This window comes from Mus caroli, unplaced genomic scaffold (genome assembly GCF_978045245.1).
Source record: "Mus caroli unplaced genomic scaffold, Mus_caroli_1 scaffold_5, whole genome shotgun sequence".
In the NCBI taxonomy this organism is placed as follows: domain Eukaryota; kingdom Metazoa; phylum Chordata; class Mammalia; order Rodentia; family Muridae; genus Mus; species Mus caroli.
In genome coordinates this window covers 33,885,082-33,912,047 of record NW_028227260.1, presented here as the reverse complement: position 1 = coordinate 33,912,047, position 26,966 = coordinate 33,885,082, and the positions used below count along the sequence as shown (strand labels likewise).

The 26,966-nt window shown below is 41.3% G+C and overlaps 1 long non-coding RNA gene, 1 other non-coding gene and 2 pseudogenes across 2 annotated transcripts in view; 2 read left to right on the top strand and 2 right to left on the bottom strand.

Annotated features, from left to right (window-relative positions):
- LOC147004518 (uncharacterized) overlaps positions 1-26,966 on the top strand; it is a 116,044-nt gene that overhangs the window by 5,822 nt on the left and 83,256 nt on the right. The window contains exon 2 of the long non-coding RNA XR_015047075.1: positions 21,441-21,571. This is a non-coding gene — a long non-coding RNA (uncharacterized LOC147004518). The remainder of the gene's footprint in view (positions 1-21,440; positions 21,572-26,966) is intronic.
- Positions 6,059-6,558, top strand: LOC147004521 (transcription factor BTF3 pseudogene; annotated as a pseudogene).
- On the bottom strand, positions 14,187-15,862 carry LOC147004520 (presenilin-associated rhomboid-like protein, mitochondrial pseudogene; annotated as a pseudogene).
- Trnaa-agc (transfer RNA alanine (anticodon AGC)) lies at positions 25,600-25,671 on the bottom strand. The gene has a single exon. It is a non-coding gene; the product is annotated as a tRNA-Ala (tRNA).

The window sequence follows — 26,966 nt, the reverse complement described above, 5'->3', positions numbered from 1 at the left end:
GTTTCATATTTATCACGTGCATATACCCTCCTATTGCTTCCTCTTCTTAGATATGTCTGCCTCTGTATAAGTGCTTACCCTTTTGTGAACCTGATACGGGCCAGAGATACAATGATAAATAACTTAAGTGGTTGTGGGGAGAAAACGTGCAGAGTGTACTGTGCAAGGAGTGAGCTTTCAGGATGTCTCACACATAAACCTACACTAAATGTGGGTATTTCCACTCCTTCCACACGAAGAGACTGTGGTGTGCACACTTACAGCCTATCAGTCAGCTGTGAAGCTGTGGGAAGAATGATGTCTGCAGATATGTGTGATGAAAGGTTTTATACCATTTGTGATGTGCATTACTAGATCACGGTTTGGAGACAAAAAAGTATCACTTTCCAGAAAGTAGAATTATGCTCTGTCAAAGGCAGGACTCATGCCAGGAGATACTTCTGCCCTCCCCTCAATGGTTGCAATTTCCCTGAGTGCCCATTCCTGGCTGTCATATGAGGATATTATTAAAACAGTATTTGAATCACATCTTCTTACCAAGTTCCATTGGTTTAAGAATGTTCCATTTTAGCTGGGCGTGGTGGCGCACGCCTTTAATCCCAGCACTCGGGAGGCAGAGGCAGGCGGATTTCTGAGTTCGAGGCCAGCCTGGTCTACAAAGTGAGTTCCAGGACAGCCAGGGCTACACAGAGAAACCCTGTCTCGAAAAAAAAAAAAAAAAAAAGAATGTTCCATTTTCTGTTACTGAGGAGCCTTCCTATGATTATGATATTTATTTATTAATATTCATTTCTGATCCTGTGTTCAAGCACGTCTTCGTATCAGCAATAGAGTTGAGGTTTGGTGTCTGCAGATGGCGTGGACCCCATGGTGGGTGGTCTCTGGATGGACTTTCCTTCAGTCTCTGTTCCAATTTTTTTGTCCCTGTGTTTCCTCTAGATGGCAACAATTCTGGGTTAAAGATTTTTGAGAAGTGTGGATGTCCCCATCTCTAAAATGGGGGACATATCTATCTACTGGAGGTGGTCTCGTCAGGTTCTATCTCCCTGCTGGACAAGGAGATAAGAATGGATCAATTTGCATTCTTCTACATGCTGACCTCCAGTTGAGCCAGCATCATTTGTTGAAAATGCTGTCATTTCCCCACTGGATGGTTTTAGCTCCCTAATCAAAGATCAAATGACCATAGGTGTGTGGGTTCATTTCTGGGTCATCAATTCTGTTCCATTGATCCACCTGTCTGTCACTGTACCAATACCATGTGGTTTTATCACTATTGCTCTGTAGTACAGCTTGAGTTCAGGGATGGTGATTTCTCCAGAATTTCTTTTATTGTTGAGAATAGTTTTCACTATCCTGGGTCTTTTGTTATTCCAAATGAATTTGAGAATTGCTGTTTCTAACTCTATGAACAATTGATTTGGAATTTTGATGGGGATTGTATTGAGTCTGTAAATTGCTTTTGGCAAGATAGCAATTTTTACTATATAAATCCTGCCAATACATGAGCATGGGAGATCTCTCCATTTTCTGAGGTCTTCTTTGATCTCTTTCTTCAGAGACTTGAAGTTCTTGTCATACAGCACTTTCACTTCATTATTTAGAATCACACCAAGGTATTTTATATTATTTGTGACTATTTTGAAGGGTGTTGTTTGCCTAATTTCTTTCTCATTCTGTTTATCCTTTGTGTAGAGGAAGGCTACTGATTAGTTTGAGTTAATTTTATATCGAGTCTCTTTGCTTAAGTTTATTTTATTAGCTGTAGAATTCTCTGGTAGAATTTTTGGGGTCGCTTATGTATACTATCATATCATCTGCAAATAATGATACCTTGACTTCGTCCTTCCCAATTTGTATCCCTTCGATCTCCTTTTGCTCTCTAATTGATCTAGCTATAACTTCAAGTACTGTATTATTAAATGGGAATACAGTGTCTTGTCTTGTCCCTGTTTTTAATGGGATGGCTTCAAGTTTGTCTCTATTTAATTTGATGTTGGCTGTTGGTTTGCTGTCTATCGTGTTAATCATATTTAGGTATATGCCTTGAATTCCTTTTCTTTCCAAGAGTTTAAACATGAAGGGGTGTTATATTTTGTCAAAGGCTTTTTCAGCATCCGATGAGATGGTCATGTGGTTTTTTTTCCTTTGAGATTATTTATGTTGTGGATTACGTTGTTGGATTTCCAAATATTGAACCATCACTGGGATGAAGCCTACTTGATCTTGGTGAATAATCGTTTTGATATATATAACAACAAAAATCCATTTTCATATCCCATGCTACAATACTAAACAATTCTGATTTTCTCTGCTATCTCTATTGTCTATGTCTAGCTGCTACCATTTCAATTTGTATGTGGCCACAGTGCACAGGGTGATTTTCTGTAGCTATTAGATCAAATGATCCTAATGTGTATTCCAAGCTCACTTAGAAAACAATTTTAAGAGAATCCTAGTATTGTGACCATAAATTCCCTAACAGTGTGTGTGTGTGTGTGTGTGTGTGTGTGTGTGTGTGTGTGCATGTGTGCGCATGTGAGCATGCATACAGGTATGCATGCACATGTGCACTCATGTGCATGTGTTGTTTCTCCTGGTTACCATCTTTCTCTCTCTCTTTTTTCTGTCCCTTTATAGCTCCTATATCTTTAGTCTCGCTTCCTAAGTTAAGATTGAGGAGTAAAGAGAGGGGATTCTCTGGATGTCAGTCCTTATATCTAAATTATTCACATTCTTGACAACATCAGATGATAAACATGCAAAAGAGATTTAGATGCAAAGGAAGTACACGAATCTTGCCCTTTTCATAGGTGTTAATATACTGAACCAAATAAGTGTACTGCTGTTTAGTTTATATGTGGCTGTATAGATTGAAATCCCTACTTCAAATACTCATTTAAAGTCTTGGTCGCCAACTACTGGATTCAGTTATTGAGAAGTAATTTGACCATGAAAGTTCTGCCATTATCACTAAATAAATTAATGATGATTAATCATGATTCATAATTTGATGGTAAGATTGGGGGTTAATGACAATCACAAAGGAACTCACACAATATGTACTCACTGATAAGTGGATATTAGCCCAAAAATTAGGATACCCATGATATAAGATAAAATTTGCTAAACGCATGAAACTCAAGAAGAATGAAGTCCAAAGTGTGGACACTGTGCCCCTTCTTAGAATTGGGAACAAAACACCTATGGAAGGAGTTACAGAGACAAAGTTTGGAGCTGTGTCAAAAGGATGGACCATCTAGAGTCTGCCATATTCAGGGATCTACCCCATAATCAGCCTCCAAACGCTGATACCATTGCATACACTAGCAAGATTTTGCTGAAAGGACCTTGATATAGCTGTCCCTTGTGAGGCTATGCCGGGGCCTAGCAAACACAGAAGTGGATGCTCACAGTCAGCTATTGGATGGATCACAGAGCCCCCAATGGAGGAGCTAGAGAAAGTACCCATGGAGCTAAAGGGATCTGCAACCCTATAGGTGGAACAACATTATGAACTAACCAGTACCCCGGAGCTCTTGACTCTAGCTGCATATGTATCAAAAGATGGCCTAGTCGGCCATCACTAAAGAGAGGCCCATTGGACACACAAACTTTATATGCCCCAGTACAGGGGAACGCCAGGGCCAAAAAAAATGGGAAGGGGTGTGTAGAGAAGTGGGAGGGAGGGTAGGGGGACTTTTGGGATAGCATTGGAAATGTAGTTGAGGAAAATACGTAATAAAAAAAAAAAAAGAATGGGGGTTAATGGAAACTTCTAGAAGTACCGCTTAGTTGGGCCAAGTAGATCACTGTGAGCATGATCTGACAGACAATAAATTGCCCCTGGTTCTCCTTTCTCTGCTTCTTAATCATTAGATGAACACACACACACACACACACACACACACACACACACCTAAAATGCATACAGATACACAGGCATACACCACCCATGGGTGTTCTCTCCCACCTTTGAATCTATACATCTTCTAAATCATCCTGACCATTATGTAGAAACAGAAAACATTCAGCACCTCAAGGACCCTCCTTCAGCACATGTGGAAAGAATAAGCAAAGCCCAGAAACTGAGTATGGGATCTGATGATGCTGCCTATACACGAGCCCTGTTGGTCCACCAGAAGGCCAGGATGGAACAGCTTCAAAGGGAGCTTGAGATGCGGAAGAAAAAGCTGGATAAACTCAAATCTGAGGTCAATGAGATGGAAAATAATCTAACTCAAAGGTACCTGAAGAGATCAAATTCCATATCCCAAATACCTTCACTCAAAGAAATGCACCAGTTGAGAAGTTGTAATGGACAACTCCAGATTGACATTGACTGCTTAACCAAAGAAATTGATTTTTTCCAAGCCCAAGGACCACATTTTAACCCCAGCACTATTCATAACTTTTATGACAGTATTGGATTTGTAGGCCCTGTGCCACCAAAACCCAAAGATCCAAGGTTCACCATCAAAGCACCAAAGATCCAAGACACAGAGGATAAGGAGGGTACTCAGGGGAATTGACTGCCTGTCTGTTTCTGAATCATCCAGTCTTAACCCACTGTGAACAGTGTGAGATGCCTCAACATTTCTGAGCCAAAGGCCCCATCTTCCTCTGAAACCATATCTAAATTTCAAGAACATTGCCTGTCATCGGGAAAGTTTCACTGCCACATAGTAGTTATTCCAGTTGAAAGTGTGATGAGACAGTGGTGTCAGCCCACAGAGCTAAAGATACCTCAGTCTAATGTCATGGGCAGTGACACTCATCACCTGAAAAGTGACCTGAGAGACAGGGCTGCCTGCTGTCTGTCCATGTCCAGTGTCACCATTTCAATGCCTAGGTGTTCCCAGGACTTCTCTCTTCTTGTCACCACTGATCTTGATGGGAGGAAGGAACAGGATGAACATTTTTTGGGTATTTTTAAAGCTTTTGGTGAAACACTACATACACAAAGAGAAAGAACAAGGCTTGACTCAAAACTCTGCTGCCACATAGTGCCAGTAGATGTGGGAAATGTCACAAATCTGGGGTACTTTTGGCCTTATCCTCTGTCTTCTCTGAGGACATGAAGCCAGTATCTAGGTCTGAGATAAAAGGAAAGCCATGTGTCTGTACAATCAGTAGTGCACCCCGCAAGCCTTTCCTACTGTATATATCTGTCACATCTGCTTTGATTTTTCCATTATCTTCTTATATTTTTATACATATAGTGTAATAGACTTTTGTTAACTAATGTCCTTTTACCGTTTTAGTAAGCACGGCCATGTTCCTTTTTAATCCTTACCTGAGAAAAGCAATGCCGTAAGGTAGAAAGCATAAATGAAATGAAACTGTGCATGATATAACTCCCCTCTCTCCTTCCTCCTCCTCCTGTCAATTGTCCTTTGGTGCCAGTGCTATGAGAAGACATGCAGCTGCTGCATGTGAGGCACGGCAGGCATGTCAGATGGTGACGGTCATGCTGTCCACTGACTTGAGCTGTGGGTGACCAAACATATCATCTTTGTCTTCTCTGGCAGCTTAAAGCAAAATGTATATAAACCCACTTCCATCTTACCCCATCTGTGTGGTATCCCATAGAACTCCATGGGAGGCTCTTGTTGGGAAAGTGCAGTTTGAGAAGCCGCCTCAGCAGCTGTTCCCACAGTATCTTCTTCCCAGGAAGAAGTGTAGCTGCCTTACTGTTGGGACGGTCATGGATATTTATAAAACATAGTCATCTTTAGGATAACTGAACAAAAGCTAGAAAAAAGAAAACAAGCAGACTTGAACACTGAAGCAACCTCAGACATCTCTTTATTTTGATGATATACTTTTGCAAGGAAAATAAATATTCATGTGAACAAGAATGTATATAACTAAATAACATCAAGAAAAAATAACAGTATGCACTTTAAAAGAATTATGAAGGTGTTACTTCCGGCCTCCCTCTAGCTGCCATCTTGTGTCCCCACGTGTGTGCACCTTCTCTCAGCTGGTCTGCCTGAGAGCCCCTGAGCGTGAACCTTAGTTCCCCACATGGCACCATTTCCACTCCAAGAAGATTAAAGAAAGGATCATGAACCAGGAGAAACTCGCCAAACTGCAGGCACAAGTGCGCATTGGTGGGAAAGGAACTGCTCGAAGTAGGAAGAAGGTGGTTCACAGAACAGCCACAGCAGAAGATAAAAAACTGCAGTTCTCCTTAAAGAAGTTAGGGGTAAACAGTATCTCTGGTATTGAAGAGGTGAACATGTTTACAAACCAAGGAACTGTGATCCATTTTAACAACCCTAAAGTTCAGGCATCTCTGGCAGCAAACACCTTCACCATTACAGGCCACGCTGAGACAAAGCAGCTAACAGAAATGCTTCCCAGCATCCTCAACCAGCTCGGTGCAGACAGTCTGACTAGTTTAAGGAGACTGGCTGAAGCTCTGCCCAAACAATCTGTGGATGGAAAAGTGCCACTTGTTACTGGAGAGGATGATGATGATGGAGTTCCTGATCTGGTGGAGAATTTTGATGAGGCTTCTAAGAATGAGGCAAACTGAATTGAAGCAACTTCTGAAGGTGATCCTTGCAGAAATTACAGGAGCTGCTATTTTATATCATGACTGCTTTTGAATTTTTTTGTTTATTATGGATGTGATGAAATCTAGATCTCTAATATTTTATGCCCAAGCCCCCTGGACACTGCAGCTCTTTTCAGTTTTTGCTTATACCTAATTGATTCGTTGCAGCAAATAAAGCCGAAGAAGCCTGGGAATAAGGTTTGGAAAGGGTTAATAAAATTCTTTGCCTAGTTAAAAAAAAGAATTATGAAATTTTCTTTGCTTGGAATGGGGTTAAGGGAAGTGCTGAAATATAGAAAAAAAGGAAATAATGTAGATAGTCCCACTGTAAATATTCACAAGCGGCTATGTTTTAAATAAACATGATTATTACAGATGAGCACCATAAAGATCAGAGCCTTGCCTTCTGGGCTTTGCACCATGAGTATGGAAAGAGATACCACAACCATAGGTCACTAGTGAAAGGACCCCAAAACTCATAATTTGATGCATTTGGTTTTAAAAGTAGGCCTTGCTTTTCAGCTTCCTCTGCAGTTCTGTGTGAAGATTGATAAATCAGATTTTACTTGTTTTACTAATAAAATGGAATTTGGATAAATTGAGTTGATGATTTTGTGGTTTAGCTGGGTTAATTATCTTTATAACAGATAAATTTTACAATTTATTTATACAAATTTTAAAAACCTGATATTCTAAAAATAGTTCAGCCCATGTCATTTTTCACTAGGTGGTCTTCATCCACAAGTGTTCCTCAAAACTTCATGCTATGCCAAAGTGGGCATAATTCTCAATTTCCCTTTCTCCTAAAGTGGCTTAACACAAAATCTTCAGATGATGGGAGCTACAGAAAAAGGTGGTATTCTATAGGGGAATTTCCCCTCATTAATTGATTGGCTAATAAAGATAAAAAGATGCCAATTGTTGTCAAAGAGGAGAAGGCGGGCCTTCAGGATTAGAGAGAGGAAGAGGGGACTCGGGAGGAAAACGTTCTTTTTTATGGTGAGGTGGGGAACAAGAAGAGCCAAGATGTAGATGGGGAATTGTTAGACCCGGTGGCCACCTCTGCCACCAGATGATTTCTAACATGAAATAGTTGATGAGTTTAGGACTATAGATTCCACAGCCAGCGGTTGTGTCATCTGTTGAATTTAAACTAAGAATGTCTAGGGTTTTCCATTCGCAGCTATTTAGGTGGTCCAGAGTGAAAGAACATAACTGGGGAGGATTCAGCCAGGCTTTGGAATGGGAAGATTGATCAAAGGACCGAGCTCCAGGGGAGAGGTAAACACAGAGGATCACAGGTTGAAGACAGCATATCCACAGTTGGCCATGGGGTGGATGGCCTGGGATTTGCAAGTGGCACCTCCAGACATTTCAGGAAAGACTGACCCAGTCAGCTTAACAAAAGGAAACAAGAGGAAAGAGAGCTAGTTTGGGGTGAGGTTTTGACCAGGACAGTGGCTTAGTAACAGACTGGCCATAGGAATCAGGACAAGATGGCTGCTTGGGGCTGACCAAACAGAGTGCTCGAGTCTGCCAATGCTGGAACCTAGACAAATTTAGCATAGTTCATTAGGAAAAACACCTACACACTATATTATTCTATGACTTTCATTATCATTTCTAGAACCACCTTGTTTGACCAATTAAATGTCATAACATTTCTCTGTCCTTTGGGACCAAAAAAAAAAAAAAAATATCTACCTTTCTAATTCAAATTACCTAAGACATTTTCTGTCTGATCTAGGTGTCCAGGCATATATCTTTGCAACTGAAGAGAACATAGACCACTATGATTAGGGCTTTCTGGAAGAATAGTAAAAAATAAATGAGCCCATACTCTTCACACTAGCCTTAAAGGTGGCCATGAAAAAAAGGAAATGTTCCATTCTCTGGGCCCACACTTATGTAGGTGATAAGTTTGAGGAGGACAAAGGATTAGGCACCACCACCTAACCTGTTCAGAAGAATGATCACCTTGCTGTCAAGCCTGCCTCAGAGCCATGGGAGGTAGGACTATTCTAGACTATGATGCAGAGTTAGGACTCAATGTGTATTTCCCATGTAGGTCTACTTTGAACAGGTTAGCTTGGGACATTTATTATTGTCTAGTTGGGTATTTGTTCCTATTCTACATGATCTCTTGTTTCTCTGAGGAATGTGGCCTTAGACCTTCGTCTTCTTCCGAAGAGGACATAACACTAAACAACTTTCTCCAAGGAAAGGTGATAGTAGATATGCCTGTAAATTGGAGGGGGATTACTGATGCAATCTAATGGGCGGTCCCCAAAACGAGAATACAGACAATGCCTGTAACTAAGCAGTCTCTTCAGTCAACACACCAGTATTAGAAAAGTCCCATGATTCCTGGCCAGTCCCTGACAACTGAATGCTAATGTCAAGGGACACTTAGCATTCCATAGAGAAGAAACTTTCCATTGTATACAATACTCAAAAATTTAAAAATACCATCAAGGAAAGAATATTAATTGCTTTAGGTCAATAAGACCAAAGAGTGACATGCCAAGGCAGAAAAATCACAGTAACACCAAATTTCTCACTGGAACCCTTTACAGGTAGAAAAGCACAGAACATCATCTTTAATGTTTTAAGAGTGAGGGTGTTATCAACCGTGATGACCATATCTACTAGGGATATCTTTTATTATTTATCAAGTATTAATGACATTTTAAGCAAACGCTTAAACGATGACAGTTTTCATCATGAAAGCACAAGAAGAATAAGTTTAATTGGAGGATTATGAGAACAGAGAACTATGAAGAAGTCCATCAATTCCAACACAGTAAAACAGCAAATCCCTATACCAATAAAAGATAAAATAAACAGAAAACAATAATCTATAAAAAAGAGAATCAACAAAATCACAAGGAAATTTATACACGTGTATATATACACATGTATATATAAATATATGGATTATATATATATAGCATTCTGCCTGCATGTATCCTACAGGGCAGAAGACGGCACCAGATCTCATTATAGATGGTTGTGAGCTACCATGTGGTTACTGGGAATTGAACTCAGGACCTTCAGAAGAGCGGGCAGTGCTCCTAACATCTGAGCCATCCCTTCAGTCCTAAACATCTCTTAATGATAGTTTTAAATATAAATGAGTTCTACTCACAAGTAAAAAATGAAGACTAGCTGGCAGGGCTGAAAATGGGAGCAATTGTTCTGATGTCTGAAAGAAACACAATTGATTGGCACAGCCACTTATAGACAAAGAGTGAAAGGATGGAAGGCAATCTAACAAGTGAGTATCTATGGAAAATAAGCCAATAGCTGTTGTGATAGGAGATGAAGTAGACTTTCAATCAAAATTAGAGAGAATAAAGATAGTAGCTAAATTTTAGTAAAAAGAAATTTTACTAATCTATCAAGAACATATAACTATTATGAACATAAAGATTCCAAATCTTTGGGCTCTCAGTTTCATATAATAAACACTAATGTAAAATGTCATATAGGTACTGGTACAATAAATATTAGTAATTGCAATAATAATTTCCATATCAGTAGTGATATTTCATTTTTCTTCATTAGCTAGGCTTCCTGTGTTGGTTCCTTGTCTGGTTTTTGTACTGAAATACCCTGGCAAGAGCAACATAAAAATGAAGGCTTTTCACATGCAACTCAAGAAGAACAAAGACCAAAGTGTGGACACTTTGCCCCTTCTTAGAATTGGAAACAATCACCCATGGAAGGAGTTACAGAGACAAAGTTTGGAGCTGTGTCAAAAGGATGGACCATCTAGAGACTGCCGCACAAGGGGATTCATCCCATAATCAGCCTCCAAATGCAGACATCATTGCATATGCCAGCAAGATTTTGCCGAAAGGACCCAGATATAGCTGTCTCTTGTGAGGCTATTCTTGGGCCTAGCAAACATAGAAGTGGATGCTCACAGTCAGCTATTGGATGGATCACAGGGCCCCCAATGGAGGAGCTAGAGAAAGTACCTAAGGAGCTAAAGGGGTCTGCAACCCTATAGGTGGAACAACAATATGAACTAACAAGTACCCACAGTGCTCGTGTCTCTAGCTGCATATGTAGCAGAAGATGGCCTAGTCAGCCATCATTGGAAAGAGAGGCCCCTTGGTCTTGCAAACTTTATATGCCTCAGAACAGGGGAACGCCAGGGCCAAGAAGAGGGAGTGGGTGGGTAGGGGAGCAGGGGGGAGGGTTTGGGGAACTTTCAGGATAGCATTTGAAATGTAAATGAAGAAAATAACTAATAAAAAATTGGAAAACAAACAAACAAAAAATCTGGGCTCACCATTCTATAGTATGGTCCATTATAGCAGAGAGTGATGGGAACAGAGCTTTAGGCAGCTAGTAATTCTGCATCTACAATTGGGAAGCAGAGGGAGATGAATATTCCTATTTACAACCCCTTTCACTTTTTAATTCTGTCCAGGTACCCAGGTCATAAAATGTGCCGCCCACATTTAGGGTGAGTTTGCCTACCTCAGTTAAGCCAATTCCCACCCCCCACAAAAAGAAATCCCTGACTAACACACCCAGAGGCTAAGCTAATCTAGATAATCCCTCAAAGGCATGTCCACAGGATCCTTTTCTTCATGATTATAGGTCCCTTTGACAACCAAATAAAACATCCCATCATCCAAATTAAAATGAACAAAGAAACATCAGAGCTAGACTAGACCATATTTAGAATGGATTTAAGAGACCCCTACAGAATATTTTATTAGTAGATATGGCATACACATTTTTCTTGGCACCCCACTGAATCTCCTCTAAAATATACCACACTTCATTTTGAAATGCAAATGGTAACAGATGCAAATCAACATAGTTTGTTTTATTAAATATGGAAGAATTAAAACAGAAATCACTAACAGAAAAAACACAGAATTACAGAAATATGCATATGCTGATCAGTATACATACTTCACTAGGCTTAAAAGTTATCATACAGGGGCTAGTGAGATGGCTCAGTGGGTAAGAGCACCCGACTGCTCTTCCGAAGGTCCGGAGTTCAAATCCCAGCACCCACATGGTGGCTCACAACCATCCGTAACGAGATCTGACTCCCTTTCTGGAGTGTCTGAAGACAGCTACAGTGTACTTATATATAATAAATAAAAAAGAAGTTATCATACAAAGAGAGATTCATTATGCCATTTTCATTCATGCCTTTCCTTACATATTTACTTATTTCTATGCCCACGGCTCTTTTGTCTGCACATAGGTCTGTGCACCACATACATGTCTGGTCCCTGTAAAATTCAGAAGAGGGTGATAGATCCTACTTGGACAGGAGAGTTACACATAGTTGTCAGCTTGCATGTGGATCTGGAAATTGAACACAGGTCATCTGTTATAGCAGCCAGTTCCTGTAACTGCTAAGCCATCGCTCCAGCCTTCCTTTTTCCTTGTTTATCCTCCTCTGCTGCCATCCTAGACCCCATGACTACAGGTTCCTTTCTTCCTTCAATAGTTATCCAGTGGTGGTTGGAATGAGATGTCCCCCCTGTTCTCAGGCATTTGAATACTTGTTCCCCAGTTGGTGGTTGTTTGGGGGAGTCTTAGGAGGTATGGCCTTGCTAAAGAAAATATGTCATTAGGGGCATGGTTTAAAAGCTAAAAGACTCAGCTTTTCAAATTCACTCTCTTGGTTTCCTGATGTCATTTGAGATGTGTGCTCAGAGGACCATGTCTGCTGCTTGCTGCCATAGGCACTTCCTCACCTTGATGAACTCTCATCCCTCAGGAATTATAAGTTGAATGAATCCATCCTTTAACCACTTGCCTTTTTATGGTTTTTTATCACAGCAATAAAAAGTAACTGCTACACACCCACTTATGGTTTTATATGTTATGTACCTAATGATGCTTTTCTATTTTCCCCTGAAGACTTTTCTACTCTTATGCTTTATTTTCTGTAAGGTTGTGAGCCCAAGTCTGCTCCACCACTGGGCACAGCCCCTTGGGGAGGCAGAACCTGGGTAGTTTGACTGCACTTATCTGTAATCACCTCCAGGGCCTGTCTTGGGCTGTAGGGAAGTGCCAAGGCACCACTGCAGGTGTGGGAAAAGTACAGTCTGAGATGTGGGAAAGCCAGAGGGGGTTCAGAGTTCCCTGGGGCCTGCGACAAGGCCAGGGCCATTGGGATCTTAGACACTTGGGCATCCAGGCACTGTTGGGAGTTACAGAAACGCAGAGAACAGAGCCAGCACCGGAGGGCTGGGCACAATGCCTAGCTTGAGTTCAGGAGATAAGGGGAGTTCCAGCATGCTTCATGTGAGGTGATTGTCCTTATCTTGGCAGATGCAGGCTTGGTGAATGCAGGCTTGGGGGCTGTTGTGGCTGGGTGCACAGAGAGACCTTCTACAGGAGACTAGGCTGCAGCTCTGAAGGCCTTCTTCATAGCTTCCCATGGTGGATCTTAATGAAGAGATGGTCCACAGTTCTAAACAGTTTATTTTCATGACAGAAAATAGATGTATAAAACCATACTCCACTTCTCAGGATGGGACTGACATTGAAGACTTTTTCAAGGGAGGAATTTCTGAGAAGGGAAGCTTATTGGCTAAGCCCTCCAGGCCTCTAGGTACCTCATTTGCTTGGAGAAATTTTTGTGTGTGCCTACATGATCATAGGACACTTTTCTTTTATGTGAGATGCATGGCATGTCAGGAGCCTGGAAGGGAGCTATGAGTCACCTAAGTCTCAGGTGTGTGCCCACCGAGTCTCTGGGTCTCAACCTGCTCTACATTTCCAAAGTTCCTGGCATGGTTTTACGTTCCACACTTGTCAGTGTATCAACTGCTATACAAAGACTTTTCAAAGAATCAACCTGATTAAGGGTTTCAAAATCATTCTGTGCAACTGTGCTCCAGCAGAATCATTGGGCTGAAAGTGAACTGCCCATGTGTTGCCACTTCTGTGAGCCATTAGACTATTGTGGCTTCAGGAGAATTATATGACCTTCCAAAAGCTTTCCAAATATGAAAATTTTATAGGAACCCAACTTGCTAACTGTGCCAGACAAAGAAATTGTTTAAGGCCATAGGTGCTACATTTAGGAGTCCAAATGTGTCTGTGTTTTGAATCTAGTCAAACACAGATAAAAGTATTTAAAATACAACTTGCATCTGTACTCTAAGGAGATTATTGCTTTGTCCTTCTTTTCTAAACAGTATCTATAATAGCATTTTCTGCATAATAATAATATCGCAGTATTATTGAATAGTCTATAGATGTCTTTCAGCATCCAGGAAGATGCTGTGATCCAGCAACACAGTTATCACAAATTTAGTTAGGATATATGTTTCTAGGTTATAGCATCCTTAAAATACAGAGTATTATTTGCATGAACAGTTCCATGAAATGTAAATAAAAGATATCTAATAAAAAATACTATCAACTCTTCTTTCCCTAGCACAATACACCAATGATTGTCTAACACCCACAGTCTCTGGGGAGTAAGGGTCTGGATCAACGTTTCCCAATCAGTTATGAAGCTTCAACAGGCATCACTGTAACACTGATGGCCTTTGGGTAGAGGGTCCAAGACAGATTTGAGAGCACAGTCTCCTAATCAACACTTGCTCTTTCCAATCATGATGTTCCGTCAACAATTCCATGTCATGGCCTCTGACAGTGGGCACCAGACAAAGAAGCATATTTTATACCAGACTTTCACTAGAGGCTCCATGTTCTTCCAAATGAATTCATGGCAATACATGATATACCATATCCTAAGAGAGCTCGCCACAGTGCAGCTTCATAGTCAAAAGTTCCATCCCAGGATCACCCCAGATGTATCCATGGCAATGATGGCTTTTAAGGCATTGCTTACCATGAAGGTGAAAAAGGGGAGGAAGACGATAGAGAGCTTACCCTCAGGGATCTCAGTGCAGATGGCAGCATGAATTGTCATGATTGCTCCCAATGTGCCAACTGTAGGTCCTTATCTTCCTGTGGCAACCTTACACACAGAACTGGCAAAATTGGAAGGGACACCTTCAGACATGTGCACGGTAACATCTGCTCTTCAACCAGAATGTTCATGATGCTGGATGAGAAGTTCCACACAACACATATATTTGTGCCATGTGGAATGAGAAGAAATGACTGAACATCGACAGCCATATTGGAGACCAAAGGACCATAGATGCTGGGTTAAATGTAAACATCTGACATGGTCAGATGCAGGAACCACACTCTCCATAAGCAGAATACAAGGGCGTCCGCGGCTATGATGCCTGTCACAGTCTTCTGGCCATCACCTAGGCTATTGCACTGTGTGTTAATCTCCTTTCTGAGGTCCACTTCTTCCATATGCTATCCAACCAAATAGCTTTATGATATCAACACAATGCTGCACCTTGGACTTCAGTGGCTCAAACTGCCAAATAGCAGCTGATCCAAACGTGCAGCCTGTGAACACAGTAGTGAAGAAAATGGGCTTCACTGGAGTTCTTATAAGCTAAGGGCAAGGATAAAAGACTGTTTCCTCTAGGGGTGGGATCAAGGCACATCTGTATGTTTGTCCCCATAACACTGTCTGATCTTCAAAGTTTATCCTTCCTCGGTGCCTTTATAAATGTACTTTTTTTTCTGAAGAAATAATTTTATCCTGTGATCATGCTGCTGTACAGCTTGGGTCTCAGAGAGCTCCTGGTAGCCTTCCCCCAAGGGAGGCACAGAAAGCTAAGGACAGTCCCAACCTCACTGTACCAACCTTGCAATGCCATCTTCCTAACCTCTGGCCCATCTTGGCCTGATCTTCCTAACCCTGCAGAAAGACATTATCATGAATTTGACACAATACAGTGGATTTATTGTGGGTCTCACATGTTTTGCAGAGAACCATAATTCTTGTTATTAATATCATTTTCTTTCCATTTTCAATAGATACTTTTCTTATAGTAAATAACCTAAAAATTCCATAAAAATACTAAATTAACAAGCTATAAATCATAAACAAAGATGAGATGTGAATTCTTTCAGGCCCTAGGAATGTGGCTTCAACCTTTATGACTTGATATGGGCTAAAATCAGTCTGTTGATCATCCTTGTGATGTAGCTCTGTGGTATCGCCAGTGCTCTTCCAGGCACAGCGTCCCGGGTTCGATTCCCAACATCTGCAAGGTTTTACCTTTTCCCCCTCTGGGTCTCTTACTACTCTAAAACACATTTCCATCCAAACCTCCATAGCCTCCTCATGATGATAAAAGAGCTCATCTATGACATGACAAAAAATGTTGCTCTATACCTTCGAGATAATTCCATGGAGACCTCCATTGTCTGGAGAGTCCAGCCTGGTCATGTCTATAGGAAGGTTTTAATCACAACTTGAGCAACTCGCTGCTCTCAGGCCAGTGGGAGTTTCCTAGTGGGCATGCTTTCTCCGGTTATAGGTAACAAGGGGGGAATGACTTCTGCTTAGAGAGAAAGCAAGGGAGGGCTGGGCAGAGCATTCCTACTTACTAAGAAGAGAGAGGGGAAGAGCATTGTGGTTGTCAGGGAAACCTGAGTTCTTTGTGCACACTCTTTTCAATGGCCAACCCAGGGATGTAGCGCAAAATGCATTCTCTGTAGCCAAGCTTATGGGTTTTCAGAGGTGAGTAGTTGGCTCTTCCTGAGGGTGGGAAGACAGATGCAGGGAACCCGGACCCACTTAGGCTCACTCCCACTTCTGGATTTATGGCCAGTGTGTTGCGTGCAGCAGGAGACGGACTTGGGAACATTACTCTTCCTCGGGGAGAGCTGCTCGGTACTGGGGTGCACTGGAGCCATTACAGGGGAGAGAAATGAGGAGGGTGAGATAGGACAGAATATACTGTGCACTCTCTGACCCCAGTATTCTCTGTGTGAAACAGCTATGAGAGGTGGTAATTAAGTGGAAAATTCTAAACAGTAGTATAGCATTTTCCTTTATAGATGTGTCAGATGATTTTTTTACATATGCAGCTGGCTAGAAGATTTTATCTTCCTTCACTATTTTATTGTTGTTGTTGTTGTTCTCTTTTGCTTTGTTGTCCTTTGTTCCTTTTTTCTTTTTTATTAGACATTTTCTTCATTCACCTATAAATACTATCCTGAAAGTCCCCTATACCTTCCCTCAACCCTGCTCCCCAACCCACCCACACCTGCTTCCTGCCCCTGGCATTCCCTTGTACTGGGGCATATGATCTTTGCAATACCAAGGGCCTCTCATCCCATTTATGGCCAACTAGGCCATCCTCTTCTACATATAAGAGAGGGATAAGAGGAACAGAGAAAGCCATCCGGTTGGAGTTAGGGTCCAAGCAAGCAGGAAGTTGCACCAAATGGGTCAGGAAGTAGCTGTGCTGGAGGTAGATGAGGGCAGTCTGAAGCCCTTCATGATAGGAAGGAGAATTCCAGAGTGTCAGAACAGGCAGGCTCAGGTTTTTCACTGGTATCTGAAAAAAAGAAAGGGGTAAAAAAAATCCGTTCCCAATCTGATGGTGGCCTTTTTGTCTTGTTGACAGCGTCTTTTGCCTTACAGAAGCTTTGCAGTTTCATGAGGTCCCATTTGTCAATTCTTGATCTTACAGCGCAAGCCATTGCTGTTCTATTCACGAATTTTTCCCCTGTGCCCATATTTTCGAGGCTTTTTCCCCCCTACTTTCTCCTCTATTAATTTCAGTGTCTCTGGTCTTATGTGGAGGTCTTTGATCCACTTAGCCTTGAGCTTTGTACAAGGAGATAAGAATGGAACAATTCACATCCTTCTACATGATAACCGCCCGCTGTGCCAGCACCATTTGTTGAAAATACTGTTTTTTTTTCCACTGGATGGTTTTAGCTCCCTTGTCAAAGATCAAGTGACCATAGGTGTGTGGGTTCATTTCTGGGTCTTCAATTCTATTCCACTGATCTACCTGTCTGTCACTGTACTAGTACCATGCAGTTTTTTATCACAATTGCTCTGTAGTACAGCTTAATGTCAGGCATGGTGATTCAACCAGAGGTTCTTTTATTGTTGAGAATAGTTTTTGCTATTCTAGTTTTTTTTATTTTTCCAGATGAATTTGCCAATTGCCCCCCCTATTTTTTTATTTTTTCTTTTTTTTATATTTGGTTTTTTTTATTGGTATTTATTTCATTTACATTTCCAATGCTATCTCAAAAGTCCCCCATACACTCCCCCACCCACTCTCCCAACCACCCACTCCCACTTCTTGGCCCTGGCGTTCCCCTGTACTGAAGCATATAAAGTTTGCACGATCAATGGGCCTCTGTTTCCACTGATGGCCGACTAGGCCATCTTCTGATTCATATGCAGCTAGAGACACAAGCTCTGGGGGGTACTGGTTAGTTCATATTGTTGTTCCACCTATAGTGTTGCACACCCCTTCGGCTCCTTGGGTACATACTTTCTCTAGTTCCTCCATTGGGGGCACTGTGATTCATCTAATAGCTGACTGTGAGCATTCACTTCTTGCTAGGCCCCGGCATAGTCTCACAAGAGACAACTATATCTGGGACCTTTCAGTAAAATCTTGGTAGTGTATGCAATGGTGTCAGCATTTGGGAACTGGTTATGGGATGGATCCCCGGATATGGTAAGTCCCTAGATGGTCCATCCGTTTGTCTCAGCTCCAAACTTTGTCTCTGTAACTCCTTCCATGGGTGTTTTGTTCCCAATTCTAAGAAGGGGCAAAGTGTCCACACTTTGGTATTCATTCTTCTTGAGTTTCATGCGTTTAGCAAATTGTATCTTATATCTTGGGTATTCTAAGTTTCTGGGCTACTATCCACTTATCAGTGAGTACATATCATTTGAGTACTTTTGTGATTGGGTTACCTCACTCAGGATGATGCCCTCAAGGTCCATCCATTTGCCTAGGAATTTCATAATTTCATTCTTTTTAATACCTGAATAGTACTCCATTGTGTAAATGTACCACATTTTCTGTATCCATTCCTCTGTTGAGGGGCATCTGGGTTCTTTCCAGCTTCTGGCTATTATAAATAGGGCTGCTATGAACATAGTGGAGCATGTGTCCTTTTTACCGGTTGGAATATCTTCTGGATATATGCCCAGGAGAGGTATTGCAGGATCCTCTGGTAGTACTATGTCCAATTTTCTGAGGAACCACCAGACTGATTTCCAGAGTGGTTGTACAAGCTTGCAATCCCACCAACAATGGAGGAGTGTTCCTCTTTCTCCACATTCTCGCCAGCATCTCCTGTCACCTGAATTTTTGATCTTAGTCATCCTGAGTGGTGTGAGGTGGAATCTCAGGGTTGTTTTGATTTGCATTTCCCTGATGATTAAGGATGTTGAACATTTTTTCAGGTGCTTCTCAGCCATTCGGTATTCCTCAGGTGAGAATTTTTTGTTTAGCTCTGAGCCCCATTTTTTAATGGGGTTATTTGATTTTCTGGAGTCCACCTTCTTGAATTCTTTATATATATTGGATATTAGTCCCCTATCTGATTTAGGATGGGATCACCAATTGCCCTTTCTATCTCAGTGAAGAATTGAGTTGGAATTTTGATGGGGATTGCATTGAATCTGTAGATTGCTTTCGGCAGCATAGCCATTTTTATTATATTAATCCTGTAGACCCATGAGCATGGGAGATATTTCCATCTTCTGAGATCTTTTTCAATTTCTTTCTTCAGAGACTTGAAGTTCTTGTTATACAGATCTTTCACTTCCCTACTTGCAGTCACACTAAGGTATTTTATACTATTTGTGACTATTTTGAAGGGTGTTGTTTCCCTAATTTCTTTCTCAGCCCGTTTATCCTTTGTGTAGAGAAAGGGGTAATATCCAATATATACAAAGAGCTCATGAATCTGGACTCCAGAAATTCAAATAACCCCATAAAAACGGGGATTATAGCTCAACAAAGAATTCTCAACTAAGCAATACCAAATGGCTGAAAAGCACCTGAAAAAAATGTTCAACATCCTTAATCATCAGGGAAATGCAAATCAAAACAACCCTGAGATTCCACCTCACACCAGTCAGAAGGGCTAAGATCAAAATTCCAGGTGACAGCAGATGCTGAAGAGGATGTGTAGAAAGAGGAACACTCCTTGATTGTTGGTGGGATTGCAAGCTTGTAAAACCACTCTGGAATTCAGTCTGGCAGTCCCTCAGAAAATTGGACATAATTCTACCGGAAGAACTCAAATGATATGCACTCACTGATAAGTGGATATTAGCCCAGAAACATAAAGCACCCAAGATACAATTTCCAAAACACAAGAAATTCAAGAAAAGGGAAGACCAACATGTGGATACTTCATTCCTCCTTAGAATAGGGAAACAAAATACCCATGAAAGGAGTTACAGAGACAAAGTTTGGAGCTAAGACGAAAGAATGGACTATCCAGAGACTACCCCACCCAGGGATCCATCCCATAATCAGCCACCAAACTCAGACACTATTGCATATGCCAGAAAGTTTTTGCTGAAGGGACCCTGTTATAGCTGTCTCCTATAAGGCTATGCCAGTGCCTGGAAATACAGAAGTGAATGCTCACAGTCATCTATAAGATGGAACACTGGTCCTCCAATGGAGAAGCTATAGAATGCACCCAAGGAGCTGAAAGGGTTGTCAACCCTATAGGTGGAACAACAGTATGAACTACCCAGTATCCCCAGAGCTCGTAGCTCTAGCTGCATATGTAGCAGAAGATGGCATATTTGGCCATCACTGGAAAGAGAGGCCTCTTGGTATTGCAAACTTTATATGACCCAGTACAGGGGAATACCAGGGCAAAGAGTGGGAGGGTAGGGGAGCAGGGCAGAGGGAGGGTATAGGGAACTTTCGGGATAGCATTTGAAATGCATATAAAGAAAATATATAAAAATAATAAATAAAGGAAAGGGGAAGAAGAAGGAGACACTTTTGATTTAGAATTTTTAAAAGGATTATGGAGCTGAGAATATGGCCTTTTTAACTTGCAGATGTCTTCTCAAGTAAAAGTGCTTGCTTCAAAGGCATGATTTATGATATTAGTTCAGTTCTTTTAAAACGGGAAAAAGCCAGATGTGGTCCTTGTAGTCTGCAGTCTCAGGATTCCTCCAGCAGGATGGGAGATGTAGGCATAAGAACTGACTAAAAGCGGGGCTGTTGAGATGGCTCAGTGGGTAAGAGCACCCGACTGCTCTTCCGAAGGTCCGGAGTTCAAATCCCAGCAACCACATGGTGGCTCACAACCATCTGTAACAAGATCTGACTCCCTCTTCTGAAGTGTCTAAAGACAAATAAATCTTTAAAAAAAAAAACTGACCAAAAGCTTGTATGCCAAATGGCCTGGAATATGCAGTAGGAATATGCAGTATACTACAGCAGCAGATAAGAGAATGCCTGCCTCTAAGAATGTTGGAGTAGAGAGCTGAACTTAAATAAAAGTGTCCTCTGACTTCCACATTTGTGCTATAGCATGCAAATGCCTGTACTAAAACACACACAAATACATACAAACACACACAAATACATACAGACACACACACACACACACACACACAGAAAAATACTGTACACACACATGACCTGAATGTAAAGTAAAATTGTTCTCTGACATCCACACTTGTGCTATGGCTTTTGAATGACTCTAAACATACAAGCACACACACAAACATACGCAAAAATGCACACAAGAACACAAAATTTTAGTGAAGTTATCACTGTATATCTTTATATTTACAAAAATGTGTCTGTGTGTTGGCTGTGTATCTGTGTGTGTGTGTCAAGGGTCTGTGAGATGCACAAAGAGGAGACATGTGTAGAACTTGCACTTAACTGAATGTAGACAGGTTTCACCTTCCCTGTTCTTCATGTGAGATTCATGCACTCTTCCATGTTCCTTCTTCCCTTTCTCTGCCTCGTAGTGAAACCTGAGAGAATTCTGTGGACTCACCATCCACATCAGCTCCAGACAAGAACAAGTGTCACCATGTGGAGTCCTGTCAGCATGTTACCAGAGCACTAGTGACAAGATCACGTGGGACATGATAGATAAGTCAGTTCCTTTGTCTTCCCTTCCTTCTGACCAGAGGCAGATGTTCTGTGCAGATGTGGGCCTATGTGAGACAGTACCCTGTGGTACCACACACATTAAAAATTAGCATATACTAAATGGGAGAGTGATTTTATCACCACAGAATGCAAGATGTGCTGAAAATTATCCATGTGACACAACTTATACAATTATGTGCGACAGAAAGCTCATAGTCGGGGCATTCCAGTGCAGGCAGTCCTTTGAGCTAGGGGTAGAATTCAGGCCAGTGACTGATATCAGCTTACTTATGGCCATATGTGCTTGTGAGTGTTGTTTGAAATTTTGTATCCAGGTAGGAAGTGTAAACAAACAAACAAACAGGAAAAAGAACTTGTTATGTGGTTGATGAAAGAATAAGGCAGGGGTGTGGCTCATTCAGTAAAATGAATACCTAGTGAGCAGGAGGACCTCAGTTCCTTCCCCAGGAAGAAAAGAATGGCACATGCTTGCCTGTGAATGTAGACACCCAGATTCCTGGGTCCTGCAAGGCAGCAAGCACACACACACACACACACATTTCCTAGAGTTTGTACATGTATATATTTTCTATATACAGTGGCAGAATTGATTGTGTTCAGATTCATGGAGCAAATGAATTATGTGCACAAATGGATTTGCTTCTGTGTGTTGTGTGTGTTGCCTGCATGTGTGTGTTTCTGCTTAGACTCATAGTAGCTTCTATAATTTCATCAAGTCTATACTTTATATTCACCTAAGACCAGGATTGGGTTCCCATCTTGGGTGGATATTAGATATGTATCAGACATGAATTTTTATATGCAATCAGAATATACTCAGGTGAAAGATCTCCTAAACTGAAGAGTTAAGGAAGGTCCCATCAAGTCCAGTTCCCAGCCTATGTTCTCTCCCTCCACACCATAGTCCATCAGGCCTGACTCACAGTAATACAGTTCTCATGAAAGCCACGAGGTGGGAGCAAAACTAAATTCTTGCATTTTAGTGAATAGGGCTGATGTTTTACAGAGTAGCAAACATCCCCAAGTTTATGTATCTCTGGCGTGTTTGGAAGCTTCAAGGGTGTACTAGAGAAGTTCCGTTTGTGCATCACCACAGATCTAGTACTCAACAACTCGCTTCATCGCTGCTCAGTGTAAAGTGAACAGTTCAAACTGTGTAAAGAGTGCTCCTTCATAGAGAATATGGTGTCTGATTATTCAGGGGCATTTTGTAAAGAATATAGTATTCATACTTGGACTGAATTCTCTGGCACTCAGATGCATTTCCCAAACATTCTAAGTAAAGGATTAATTAACAGGGGTTCTTTTCTCTCTTTCCCACAACTTGCCTCTAGGTTGTCAGGCAGGATGAAGGTTTTAGGTACAGAAAAGTACTCTTCAAGCCACCAATAGAGAAATGCAAACATCACTCCAGACAGAGATGCTTGGATCTACATTGTGGTCCTGCCTGCAAAATATGCCAGGGCATCTATGGCATAGTCCTGTGGAGCAACAACCAACATCTGAAGTGACATAAGGCCCACTCCAACAGATGGGACCTACACCTGACACTCCTTTGGTGACCAAGACCAGAGACTAGATAGCCCAGGGACCTAAAGTAAAACTAGATACTATTGGTCATAGCAGAAAGTGGAGGGCATAAAATGAATCTTGAGGTACCCTCAGGAAAAATACTTGTCATTTCTGCAGACCTAATTGTGACATTCAGCTACAAATGCTCATGCAATACACAGCTCTCAGCTCAAAGGAAAAGTATATCATGGAGTCAAATATGAGGGAGAAAATATGAGTGAGACAGATGTAGGTTATTACAAATTCCATGGTACAATATGGAAGCAGTTTGATGAAGTACTTAGTGTCACAGAGCAAATAAGCTACAAATCAATCACTTCTTGTATACATTGATGCAAGTATTAAGCATGCCAAAACTATGCTGTTGGCATTAGCTGCTATCTGATGACATTTGTCCTCTTTGGTTTGGTAGAAAACTGTGGTTTTGTTAAGATAATATTATGTGCAATTAAAAGAAAAAAATGTGCCAGTAGGACAGGTCCAACTTTATCTGACAGTGACAAGATGCTAGGTGATTCCAACACAGAGGGGCCAGGGAAGGGGTTCTTCTGAGCTAAAGAAAGCACACATAAACTGTAGTTAGGACTGCAACATTCCATTATATCCACACCACTGAAGTTCCAATCAGGCAATCAATCTTTGCAGACCCAGCTTCTTTCTAGGAATCCCTGTCCCCCCACACACAATGGGTCTCCCTCTCTCTACTCTAGCTCCCTGGTATCCAATAAGGTGTTGGTTGAGGGGCCAAGAAGTCAAACCACATCCTGTAACAAATTCACCAATGACTTATACACAGGATGCTGAAAGCTACTCAATAATGTTCTTTTAGGGTGAGTCTGGTGAAATAGCCTTTGGACTCATCTTTGGGACATGTCCCTCATTTCCTTCAGTAGACTCAGTAGCCTCTACATGCTCTTAAGGAAGTAGGGGCAAAGTGCAATGAACATCAATCAAGTAAAGTCTCCATCATCGAGTAATCCATGCAGATCATTCATGAGTATCATTGACATTTGATTTCTGACAGTTCACACAAAATTGAATATTCACATCACAGAGAAGGCCACACATAGTACTTGTAGTTTAAAAATAATACTAGGAATACTTGAATGAAAATTGTCCACTATTTGTGAGCAATCTGGGTGCATATACCTATATTGCCTATACATTAGAAAGGCTCAGAACATTGCTGAGTTACTACATACATAAATTCAGAATATACCTGTTCATGGGTCTGAGTGTACATTATTGCTGTGATGCCTAATCTTTCAAAATTGTTCTACATAATCCATGTAACATGAATAAGTGCTATGATGTTCATTTTACTTGTCTAATTACAAACTTCATAGATAAATGGATAGAGAAAATAAATCAAGAAACAGAGCAACATCAGAGAAGAAGATCGCTTAAAGAGAGACCTCCATAAAGACCTAAGATGTCTGAGCCAGAATGGTATTGGAATCAAGGTTGACAAGTCAGGAAAGACAGAAATCAACAGTCATACTGACACTCACACATGTACAGAAAACTGCCAACTTGTACCCAACATTTCTCTGTGCATCCCATGCTGGAATCAAACTTGTGCAGTAAGGATTATCTGTCAGAAAATAGGACTAAGGTAAGCATATATGCATACCTACAAATCTATATTGTGGGTTGGAGGATGGCTCAGTGGTTAAGAGTACTGCATGCGCTTCTCAGAGGTCCTGAGTTCAATTCCCAGCAACCACCTGGTGGTTCACCCCTTCCGTTTGGGGATCTGGTTCACTCTTCTGGCATAGTGGTGTACATGAAGATAGAGCACGCACATAAAATAAACTAATAAATATTTAAAAAACAAACATAAGTTAAAATCTAGGTATCATATACAGATCATTGTATACAAATGTAAGGTTAGAGAATTTCTAACAGAATGTACAAAGGAAAATCTCTGTCACTGGGTAATAGTATATATATTTCGAAGACAAGAAACCAAATAAAAACCAAACTTGGTGAATTAATGAAGGTGAAATCATTTAAAACAAACAAACAAACAAACAAACGAACAAACAACACCGGGCTGTGGTGGCACACGCCTTTAATCCCAGCACTCGGGATGCAGAGGCAGGCGGATTTCTGAGTTCGAGGCCAGCCTGGTCTACAAAGTGAGATCCAGGACAGCCAGGGCTATACAGAGAAACCCTGTCTCAAAAAACCAAAAAAAAAAAAAACAAAAAAAACAAAAAAACAAAAAACAAAAAACAAAAAAAAACCAAACAAAAAAAAAATACCAAAACTTGTTTGAGGCATGACCAGGCTGGACTCACCAAACTATTGAGGTCTCCATGGAAATATCGTCAAATTTATCGAGGAACATTGTTGTCATGCTCATAGATGAGCCCTTTTATTATCCTCAGTGTGAAGCACTAGGTAGCATGAGACCCAGAAGAAAAAGGGAAGCTTGGGAGATCCCGGGAATCGAACCCGGGACCCCATACATGCTAAGCATATGCTCTACCACTGAGCTACATCCCCGGCTGTGAGAGTGGGGTGATTATAGCCTATATCAAGATACAATGAACTTAAGAGCATTTATAGAGCCTGAAAGGATTCACATCACATCTTTGCGTATGATTTCTCACTTCTAGTTTAGTATTTTGATGGGATGTTTAGATTATTTATACTATGAGAAAAACATCTATTTTCAATGGATATTAAGAAATATCAATAACAAGAAATGTTGTGCTCTGGAAAACATCACAGACTTACTATGAATTGAGGGTGTTATGTCAAATTTATTATAATGTGTATCTGCAGGGTTAGGAAGGTCAGGCCAAGGTGGCGTTAGAGGTTGGGTAGATGGAATTGCAAGGTTGGTACAGTGAGGCTGGGGCTGCCTTTAGCCCTGTGTGCCTCCCTTCAGGGCTGCCTACCAGGAGCTCTCTGAGACCCAGACCCCACGGCTGCTGGAATGCAGGATAAAATTATTTCTTCAGCAAATATTTACATTTATAAAGGTACCGAGGAAGTATAAACCTTGAATATCAGATAGTGTTAAGGGGACAAGCATACAGAGGTGCCTTGATCCTGCCCCTGAAGGAAACAGTCTTTTGCCCACCCCTAGTTTTAAGAACTGGAGTGAAGCGGTTTCTCTCACTACTATGTTCACAGGCTGTGCATTTGGATGCCCTGATAGGTGGCAGTTGAATCTCACATCCAGAGTGCAGTATTATGCTAATGCATTAAAGTGATCTGGTTGGGTGTCGCAGTGGCACAAAAGGACATCACAGAAAGGAGATTAACAAGTCATACACTAGCCTAGACTGTGACAGGCGTCATAGCTGTAAACATCCTCTTATTCTCTTATGGAGACTGGGGATCCCTGCATTGAACCATGTCCAGAAAGTTTACATCCCAACCAGCATCAACAGTTCTTTATTCTCCAGTGTAGCTGTCTATGCTCAGTCGCTTTTCCTTTTTTAAAATTATTCTCATTTTTATGTTATTTTATTTATTTACATTCCAGTCATGGCCCACCATCGATCCCCCTCCCACAGTTCCTTGTCCCACTCCTCCTCCCTCTTGCCTATGAGAGCCCCCCCTTTCTCTCCCTTCTCTGAGGACTCAAATCTATCAAGGATTAAGCACATTTTCTCTCACTGATGCCAGACCAGGCAGACATTTGCGGTATATGAATCAGGGGCCTCACATTGGCCCTGTATGCTCCTGGTTGGTGTCTCAGTCTCTGCGAGCTCCCTGAGGATCAGGGTTAGTTGAGTCTGCTGGTCTTCCTATGGGGTCGCTCTCTCTTTAAACTTTTTCAGTCCTTC